Source organism: Myiozetetes cayanensis, unplaced genomic scaffold (genome assembly GCF_022539395.1).
Source record: "Myiozetetes cayanensis isolate MyiCay16 unplaced genomic scaffold, myiCay2020 scf5-8, whole genome shotgun sequence".
Classification (NCBI taxonomy): Eukaryota; Metazoa; Chordata; class Aves; order Passeriformes; family Tyrannidae; genus Myiozetetes; species Myiozetetes cayanensis.
This window is the reverse complement of record NW_026087742.1, coordinates 86,137,340-86,145,359: the sequence shown is the minus strand read 5'-3', so window position 1 is coordinate 86,145,359 and position 8,020 is coordinate 86,137,340. Positions and strand designations below refer to the sequence as shown.

At 45.9% G+C, this 8,020-nt stretch overlaps 1 protein-coding gene across 3 annotated transcripts in view; it reads left to right on the top strand.

Annotated features, from left to right (window-relative positions):
* The first annotated feature begins 753 nt into the window (after positions 1–753).
* REV1 (REV1 DNA directed polymerase) overlaps positions 754–8,020 on the top strand; it is a 53,877-nt gene continuing 46,610 nt past the window's right edge. For 2 of the 3 annotated variants that reach the window (XM_050331248.1, XM_050331247.1), the window contains exon 1: positions 755–900. The gene's annotated coding sequence lies outside the window, so the exon portion shown is untranslated. Of the gene's footprint in view, positions 901–8,020 lie in introns of all 3 variants that reach the window. The other variant, XM_050331253.1, reaches the window with a different exon arrangement.

The window sequence follows — 8,020 nt, the reverse complement described above, 5'->3', positions numbered from 1 at the left end:
TCTGTAAATAAAAACACATAACCATATGCAAGGAGCCAGTGGGTGTTATTCCCATGTCCAGCAAGCAAGAGTAACAAGCAGGCCCTTTTCCTGCGGAAGGAGTCCGTTCAAGAGTGAGGCTGGTGAGACCTGAACCTGGCTCAGACCCACTTCAGCCACCAGGACCCAGCCGGGGCAGGGATAAGGCCGGGTCGTGACCCCCCTCCCGCCTTTTCCTCCCGGGGTCCCGGCCGGGAGAGGGATGCTGGCAGCACCACAATCCAACTCGGGCCTTCCCCGCCCGCTCGTTCCCTGTAAGCGGGAGGTGCGGGCTGTGCTGAGCACTCCGCTCCCGGCCCGGCCCGGGGCGAACTCCCCTCCCCGCTTGCGGGGCGCTCCTCGGGCCGCCAGGGGGCGCCGCCACCCCGCAACCCACCCGGGCGCGCGAGCTGCTCGCGCCGCGCCCCGCCCCTCCCCGCCGTCACGTGCCCCGCGGTGCTCGCGCCCCCCCAGCCCCGCTCCGCGCGGTGACGGCCCCGCCAGGGGGCGCCCCCGCCCCCGGCCCTGCCCGCCCGGCGCGCGCCGTTTGCTGACCGCGCGGCGTCGGCGGGTTGGTGGCGCGAGACTCTCCAGTGACGCGCTCGCGGGAAGGGGCGGGGGTGGGAGGGAGGAGGAGGAGGAGGAGGAGCCGTGCCGGGGATACCGTGAGGGGGGGGGGGAGAGGAGCAAGGCAGGGAGAGAGGGGGGAGGCGCGGCTGGCGCTGGGAAGGAGGAGGAAGAGGAAGAAGGCGGGCGGGAGGCGGTGGTTGCGTGCGTCCGTCCGTGCCGGAGGGGGAGCCGCGATGTGAAGCACGCACGGCCCGGCAGGGCGGGAGGCGGCGGCGGCGCCCCCGGGAATGTGCGTCTGGGACGCGGCGAAAGGTGAGCGGCGGCGGCGGGGCTGCCGGAGCGGGCGCGTTCCGCCTCACGGGGGATAGGGCGTGCGGGGGGCGGCTCGGGGACGGGGAGAAGGAAGGGAGGGGGAGCCGGAGAGGCAGGCGCGAGGCCCGCAGCCGCTGCCCTGTCTCAGCCCCTCCCTGGGCCCGCGGCCTGGGCCTTCCCCGTTCTGTTCCCGGCGCGGGAGCGGGGGGCGGGAAGGGAAGGGGGGCGGCGCGCGGCGTTATGTAACCGGCGCGTGGGGGCCTCGGCTGCCCGCGCGCGCGCGGGAGAGAGGGGGGGACGCGGGGACGGACCCCTGGGCGCGCGCGTGTGCGCGCTCCCGCCCGCCCCGCGAGACGCCGCGGGTGCGCGCCAGGTGTGCGCGTGTCCGGGTCACCCGCCCCTCCCCGCACCTGTGCGGTGTCTGTCTGTCTGTCTGTCTGACCGTGTGCGTGTCTGTCTCTCTGTGTCTGTCACATGGGGCCTGCGCCGCAGACACAACACGGGTCCCCCCCCAGGCAGAGCCGGGGCGAGCGAGGCTGTGTCACGGCGTTCTGCCAGCGCCAAGGGGTCACTGCAGGGAAAGAGGTTGGAGGGGGAGGAGAGGGAAAGCCCCAGCCCTGGCGCGGCCGTGCCCTCTTCAACGCTCCCCGCGATGTAGCAGCGTGTATCTTGCCTGCGGTTTCCCGTCGTGTTTGTGACAAGTTGTATTTGCTGAGCAATAGTGCTGGGTATAACCGGTGTGCTGAAGGGAAGAGGGAGGACCTGTGCTTGATGAGTAAGCCCGTGCTTACAAACACCGAGGGACAGATGCGTTCGCTGATGCTTCTTCACCCCTTACCCATAAGATTCTGATGCGTTTTGCTATACAATTACCACCGATTTGACCTGTGATAGTGAGCAAGAAGCTCCTGATGGGAAATGCATGATAATGTCATGTTAACCTTAAGAAGGGAGAGGAAGATAGTGCCACAAGCACGTTTGTTGGGGTTTTTTTTGGTAGAAAACCTGTGTGTTGTATGCTGTAATATCCCATTATATCTGATGCTTTAAAAATAATGTTACAGTCTTCAGAATCACAGGGCTGTGAATATTCTGCTTGTGTTAACGATTTTGTTAATGAAAAGATGACTTCATGTTTGTTGTGTCTCTTGATCTGAAATCCAAATCCAACCTCAAATTTGATATCATAGTCTAAAGAAGTAAACCCAGGGGATTGTAATTTTATGATCTAAATTCATTATTCATTTAGATGCAATTTTTGCTCAGATAGAACTGGTTTAAACAGTTACCTAATTTCCATTAGTTGCAAAAGCTTACAGTGTAAATTTATTTCTGGAATAGTCCCGTCTTACTAAGCTTTATGATATTTAACACAGAAATACAAATCTCTGACAAATTCTTTGCTATCTTGCCTCAAGCATGTGGTTATTTCCCATTCCCACCATATTGGTCTTTCGTTCAGTTCATTGCTTCCAATGGATAACGTACCAAATCCCTGTTAGTAAATAATCCCAAGCTGTCACACTGTTGGAGGTCACTGGTAGGACAGTGTTAGTAGAGGCAGTGCAGACACCTACCTGGTGACTCACTGATGTTGAAGAAAGATTGTTCTAAAAGCAAAGGTCTAATAAGAAAAATACATTAGAATATTTCCAGCCTCCATAGTAAACTGATTGTATATTTTTCTGTGTACAGTATCCGTGTCTCAATTAAGTTATTCAGTAATGGGCCCTTCAGACCAGTCCATCTGTCTGGGTACTACATACATACTCTTACTCACTCACTGATGCAGTGACAGTGTGTTGGAACTGAGTGTCAATTTTGATTAGTCGTTTCTTATCCCTTGACCCACATGACTTCTTGAAAGAAGTTTCATTGCAAATTCTCCAATCTTTCTACCAATTCTTTCAGTTACTCGAGGGATTTTAAAAAGTAAGAATGAAATCTGGTTTTAAGTAGCAAAAAATGATTTAGAAAAAAAATCAATGTGATTACACAGACCTTTTTTTTTAATAAATCAATTGTTCAGGGCAAGCAGGAAAAAATGCCTGACCCTGCTGTGTGCTTTCCCTCTGTAATTTGTTAGCTGTTGTTTATTTCATGAAGAATGATTTTGGTTTTTTGTTCAACATTTTCCTGCGTTGATCATAGTGTTATTAATAACACTGAGATCTCTGTCAGCTCTTAACAGCATGTTTGCCTGGTATAGATATAAATAGGGATCTAAATATCCAAATGTTGAAACCCTTCCTCAAGAATACCATGTAGATTAATTTGGTGATAGTGCCACATGTTTACCAAAGCATGGCAAAATGGGGAAAAACTGGAAATAAATAGAAATTAGAGTGGCTGTGGAGTTGCGAAAAGAGTTGAAAGTAAGAGAGCAAACCTAAGTAGATGCAAAAAATGATGAGGAATTCTCAGACATATGACATATAGTATACTTTTGGAAGCATCCTTTTTTAAGAGACATTTTTGTAGTGTTTTACCCTAGGAACAACTTTTTGTTCTGTTGGGGAAACCAGACAGCATTTTAATTGGAGACACAAATATTTTTAGGGAAGAGAGCCTCTGTATCTGAGATCCCCTCACTTCGGTATTTCATGTGGAATAGCTGGGGCTAAGATAAGATAGAATTAGGAAACCCTTCTTCTTTCTCAGTCTTCAGCAGAAGAGGGATGAGTGTGCAAAACAGCTTTAAATCCTGGGCTATAACGATATCTTCCATTCCTGTGGCCTTTATTTCAAAACTGACTGAAGAACTACTGCTACTGTAGTTAAGGATTCTGTGACCATGAAATTCTTCAAGAAGACAAATTTAGTTTGGTATATGCATAGCAAGGAATGTATCTTCCATATTCTTTGCCTTAAATGCCTGGGTAGATGGTGGTCCCTGAATTTCAGGGTTGGATTTTGGGGAAAGCAGTATTTTATTATTTATTTTTTGTGGTCAGGAGACATAGGGACAGACTCCTTTCCTGTCTCCAAGTTGGTATTCTGTCTATTTAATAGTGCTAAGCTGGTGGTTCGTTTGCTTGCATAAGTAAAGCTTAGGCATATTGTGGTTAACTCTTCTGTTGTTTTTGCTTTCTGTTCCCCAATACCTGTAAATACTTTAACCAGATCCCAGTGTGAGAGAGTTCTTGGTTGTAACCTGCTTATTTGGTTTGCCTTGATTCATGCACATCTTTTCAGCTTCTTATTTTATGAAATAATTCTGAAAAAGAGAAAGCTGATTTTGCTTAGAAGACACTGCTCAGATACCTTGCAAAGTCATTCTGGAAAATGCAGGTGGATTGGTTTGAATACCAAAGCAACAAAGCAGTGCTGAAGCTGCACAGAGTAGGGTCAAGAACTGCTCTCAGGTTTTTCTGTATTGAATTAAAGATTGGCAGTCTTCTGGCAGAGTGAGGTAGGTGGTGTATTTTGGCGGCATCCTGGGGGCTGTTGCTAGCATTTTTTGTCAGCTTCTAGTTGTCAGAGAAGGTCCAAAGTAAAATAAGGTTCTGTCCACTATATTCATGACTTCATCTTTTTGAGCTGACTCAGATCAGCTGTGAGTTCAGGGCATGATGAGTCAGCTTCTTGGACAAATGGTTGCACTCCACTTACATCATTTTGGAAACCTAGGAGCTGTTGCTTTTTAAAGGATTTCATGAAATTGCTGATAATTCTTACAAGTAGCAAAGTCCCTGACCCCGTGGCACGTACGGTAAATGATTAGTGCAGTTTTCTGAGTGAATGTATTTTACCATTCTGTCTGTTGAATGCAACTCCCATTTGAAGTAAAGAACTAAAATAATGATCTGTATTGAAAGGATACTCTTCCTGGTTTCTGAATCTACCACTTGTTTTCAGGAAACATTAGAGCACTGGGCTCTAATAGTGCCTTTTCAGTCACTATTTCCTCTAATTTCCTGCTGAAATTGCATGATTTGGTAAGCAGTTCCAATAATCTTCTTTATAAAACAATACTGGGGAGAGGTAGGGGTAATGACTTTTCACTGTAATTTCTGGCTGATTTGAAATTTTAAGTATTGCCTCTCCACGATGATTCCTGTAACTTCTGTGTTGGTTTTTAACCCAAGTTCTACAAGTGTTGTTTTTTTGTGGGATAAACCAGTTTTGCTCTGTGTCCATTTTCTATCAATCTGTCTCCACTAAGTACTACTGTAATATTGATGTCAGAGGTACTTAAAATACCAACTTAAAACCATTTCAGGCCAAGAATACAATTCAGAATTGAGTTTAATTTAAGGATCCTAAAGAAATAAAGCATTTTTGTTTTGTCCAAAGAACTTAAAACTGTATTTTTCCTGGAAAACACAGAACCACTGTGCTCTGTCTTTCTATCTTTCTCTGAATCTAGGAGGAAACTTGGAAATATACTGGATCAGATCTGAAGTTTGCCTCAGTAATAATAAACATACTGGGATACTTTTCCTTTATATGCTGTAGTTTGTCACCTAGTTTCTGTAGTTTGTTACCTCAAAGAAAGTATAGTATCTTTTTATTCCATTTATCTATTCAACCAATTTGATATATTGGTTGAATATATCATCCAGTTTGATATATGGACTTTTAACATCCTTGGTATCCAGTGTCAGAGGACCTACAAATAAACTAGGCAATAGATGAAAAAATATTTTAATTTCTTTTAATTTTTCCAGTTACTAGTTTTGTCTGATTCTCTAGTCTTGTTCTGAGTTGATGAAAAAAAGGGATATCCACAGACTGACAAAAGATATAGAAAACTCAAGTAAAAACTCGAAACTTCAAGGTTAAGCATAGAAGCCATATGTTGTGAAGATTTTACTTCAAAAAAGATTTTGCAGCTTTGAGAGGTTCAAAGACAATTTTAGAAAAACACTTGGGAACTTGACTATGCAATGTCAGTTAAAATTAAGTAATGTCATTCAAAAGCTGCTATGAACAGAAAATCTGTCTGTTTAAATACTTAATCTTTGGTCATCAGTGCTTTTGCTGGTAAAGTTACTGTGTTCTTAGTGGCTTGCTGCCCATATATGAGTAGAGAGATGGTCCTCCTTAGTATCTGACATCATCTAACATTTGCAAAGTGGATGCCTTATCTCTCTTTTTCCTGAAAAGCCTGGGCTGTATCAATGCCTCCTCAGTGATAGCATTGGGTTGACCATAAAGCACAGCTGCCTTGGGCATGTCTCCTAAAAAAACCCAGCTTCATCAGTGAATGGCCTGGGTTGGAAGGGACCTCAAAGATCATCTAGTTCCAACCCCTACCATGGGCAGGGACCTTTCACTAGACCAGATTGCTTGGAGCTCCATCCAGCCTGGCCTTCAACACATCCAGGGATGAGGTGTCCACAGCTTCTCTGGGCAGCCTGTGCCTCAATCACTCTCACAGTAAAGAATTTCTTCCTAATATGTAATCTAAATCTGTTCTTTGTCAGTTTGAAGCCATTCCCCCTTGTTCTGTCACTACCTGCCCTTGTAAATAGCCTCTCTCCTTCTTTCTTGTATTTTCCCAGGTAGTGAAAGGCTGCAATAAGGCACCCCTAAACCTTCTCTTTTCCAGGCTGAACAAACCCAATTCTCACAGCCTGTCTTCATAGGAGAGGTGCTCCATTCCTCTAATCATCTTGGTGGCCCTCCTCTGGACTTGATCCAACAAGTTTGTGTCCTTCCTGTACTGGGGACCCCAGAGCTGGATGCAGTGCTCCACGTGGGGTCTCAGCAGAGTGGAGTAGAGGGGCAGAATCACCTCCCTTGACCTACTGACCATGGTGCTTTTGATGCAGCCCAGGATATAATTGGCTTTCTGGAATGCAGGTGTGCTCTGCTGGTTCATGTCCAGCCTCCCATCCACCAGCACCCCCAAGTCCTTCAGGGCTGCTCTCAATCTGCTCATCCTCCAGCCTGTATTGCCCCAACCCAGTTGCAGCACCTTGCACTTGGTCTTGTTATACCTTGTGTGCCTTCTCATTGCATTAGTCAGTGCATTGGCCCAGAGTGTGGGTTTGTTTCTGTGCCATTCGCTGGTTCATCTGGGCAGTGAGCAATCAAACTGGTCAGCAGCAAAGGTCGGTGTGTTGTGTGTATAGACACGTACGTGTGTGCACACACACACAGGTATACTTGCACACATGTATAGCCAAACAAATACATAAAATCAGTCAAAAATATGTAGTCTCTTCTGAAGGATTTCACCCATCTGCTGGGCTGAAGTCTGGGTAAGCTAAAGGTAGTGTATGTCAGAGGTTTTGAAAAGCGCAGTTCCTCTGAATTCCATGTTAAGAAATTCAGAACATTCACAGATCCCTTGTTTGATCACCTCATGAAAATTTTCAAGTTGTTTATTTTTTAATAATTTTACCTCCACTTACCCAAATTTCTTGCCTTGTTAAGTTTTTCTTTAGTGTTACAAGGATGCTTCCTTCAGTTGTGTCTAGGAAGTCTTAGAAAGTCCTAAATCACTCAGCAGCAACAACTCTACTCATTATTTGGGAGGAGGGATCATGGTTTATTTAGGCTACCTGCTGACTTCTTGACCTACACCTCAGCATGGGCTACTTGGGTAAGACAGGAGTTGTGGGACTGGATTGTCAGACTGGGTGCACACGCTAAAAACCTCCTAAACAAGTTCTATTGGCTCATTAGGTAGAAAATGAAGATCCCAATCTTCAAAGAAAAGAGTAACACAGTTCTCTGTTCTCAAATACTGTAGATAGCTAAACATAGGAACTTGAAGGAAGACTACCCAGCTCCTCTCATTTATTGTTTCAGATACTCAAGTCCAAGAGAGAATTTCCTTTTGGTGATTTACAATCCAATTACTATTTTGCTGTTGAGAGTCCTAACTCCATAAACTATGCTTCTTATTCTGATTTTACTTAGTGGATTTTATTCTGGATTCTATGCATTTAGAAGCTGGCATAAAGATTGTGAATGTGCTAAGTCCTCTTTGGGGTTGAAGCTCCAAAAGCATTTAAGCACAGAAGAGAAATTATGAAGCCAGTCAAAGTTTGAAACTTGCCAGTGTATTGTGACAGTAAGAGCAGATGTGTTAAAGGTGATATTTGAACTAAAAAGTGAATTGAGCTACATGGTTACATATAGCCATGATAATTTGTGAAGCAAAGCC